Consider the following 2,076-nt stretch of genomic DNA (forward strand, 5'->3'; position numbering starts at 1 on the left):
AATAATGTGAGAAGTAGACCTGTGAACAGAGGTTGATTCCCGGAAATGATGAAAATCTATGCGAATGGAAACTGGTTTTCTCGGAAGTGGCTGGACTTAAAATTGAATTCCCGGAAGCGTCTCTAAATTCGACCTTTTTCCGAGAAATTTGTACTTTATTGCTGTGTATCTAGGGTACTGTGGTGGAACTTATTTGGCCTGTTAAGGCCAAGAAATAAACCAAGTGATTTTTAACACTCCGCCACTATACAGGTAACAAAAATAAACTGGGCGAAGTCTTCCGAAAATGCAAAACATGAACACCCCGTGCAATTTGCTGTTCCCGTTATCAACGCCGATTAGCTTATGTCAACCGTCTTCCCTTGCCTCCCCTCCCTTACCATAAGACTTGTGACCTTCATTCGCCAAAGGAACTATCAGTATATATTAATTATGGCGAGGATGAACGTTTTTGTATTTCTCTGCGCTATTATTTCAGTCGCCCTCTCAGGTGAGATCGTCAGCCAGTCAGACACCCAGTAGTTCTTTTTAACCTCTTTTTAATTTCGCTTTCTTCTTGTTCTGTTGTCTTTATAGCAAGTTGCAGTTTAGACAATTCACCCGAAATTTTTTATCTTGTCTTCACACTCAGTGATATCACGGCAGTATGACTGCTTTAATGAAGTTCCACTGAATTCAAATTCACCGGACCAGTCAGCCGTAATTATACTGATCGGTAGATAGTGAAATTGAGATAGCAAAGGTTCATTCTTCTGTTGCTTGTTTACAAGTATATAAATCGGTCTTCGCCAAAACGTTCAAAGTCTGTTTCGTTTAATAAGCTTACATCTTATCCTTCATTAATCTTCTTTGTATAAATATAATGATGTATAAAATCGAACAGAGGCGTACATGTATGTGTCCCTAAAACCACAGCTGTTTTCGTTATTTGTTCCATTCGAGACGACAGCTTCACAACAAAGATCATCCGCCACTCTTTTATCGAAGTAACTTATCTACTGAGTCCTGCTCAGTGTTCTTTGCCACTAGGAGACAATTTACTAAGTTGAAATCCCGAGGCATGGATCTCATTATGTTCTGTTTAACGTAGTCATAGTAATCGTACGTATCATCTCAGCAATTAACAACCTTCAGGAAAATTGTTTTGTGTGTATTAAAGCGTCTGGGAAATCCAGCGACCTAACTTTCAGGTTCTAAATTATATGTTGATGAAGATAAGGAAATTTGATATCAACAATTTTTATCAGCGTGAATCATTTTCATTTTGCAAACAAACTGTTTTAGACATGCAAATGTTGCAATAGACGTTGCTAGGTTCATTCCCTTACAGCGGCTAATTCCCGAAAAAATAATCCTCGTCACTTTGGAACGACTGACATTTCTCGAATAGACTTCGATGCGAGCAAAACTGACTCAGGATTCAAGTCTTGCAGCTGCATAATAAATAAATAATTCAGTACCAAATTAGTGAAACCGAGCTCTAGAAGCAGAAACAGCATTGATCCCAGACTAATCCTTATAGAGATTCTGATGAAACAGAAGTTAATTTCTCAAAATCAAATAATTCTTTAATTGTCTTAGACAGTATTAACTCCGAAACATTCAGTCTGTAAAAGCGTTTATATTAACATTAATTTTAATGTCGTGCCATTTAATAATAATATGAATTGGAAATTTTGGTATTCATATTAAAGACTTAAATTGTATCACGTTTGGTGTGATCACGCAAGGATCAGTGCTCAGTCACACAAGCAACAATTGTAAGTCACGAAAACAACAATTTCATTCAGCCCGGATAACGCTAACTAGTGAGAAGAACTATTGCTTAACTATGGTTTGCGGTAGAACTGATATGGACATTCCTTTGGTTGTCATTTAAATTGACAGGTGTCTGTAAACCAGACCAGAGCTCTTGTTCCTCCCTTTTGTCCTACCTGAAGCATTTCAACGAAAATCGACATCACGTGACCAGCCCCGAGGGAAAGCAGAGAGCACGTGACTTTATAAAGAAAACCTTTCAGGATCTTGGCCTGTCCACGTGGTCAGAGGAATTTAAACCGGATCCGGTGTTTTCTC

General features: G+C 38.2%; 1 pseudogene across 1 annotated transcript in view; it reads left to right on the forward strand.

Moving 5' to 3' along the window:
* Window positions 1–398: 398 nt before the first annotated feature.
* LOC146470929 (uncharacterized) overlaps window positions 399–2,076 on the forward strand; it is a 9,420-nt pseudogene continuing 7,742 nt past the window's right edge. The window contains exons 1-2 of the transcript XR_014866922.1: window positions 399–490; window positions 1,888–2,076. The exon at window positions 1,888–2,076 is cut by the window's right edge and continues 2 nt beyond it. The product of XR_014866922.1 is annotated as an uncharacterized LOC146470929 (transcript). The remainder of the gene's footprint in view (window positions 491–1,887) is intronic.

The sequence above is a fragment of the Pavona decussata genome, unplaced genomic scaffold (genome assembly GCF_977016875.1).
Source record: "Pavona decussata unplaced genomic scaffold, jaPavDecu1.1 SCAFFOLD_109, whole genome shotgun sequence".
Lineage (NCBI taxonomy): Eukaryota > Metazoa > Cnidaria > Anthozoa > Scleractinia > Agariciidae > Pavona > Pavona decussata.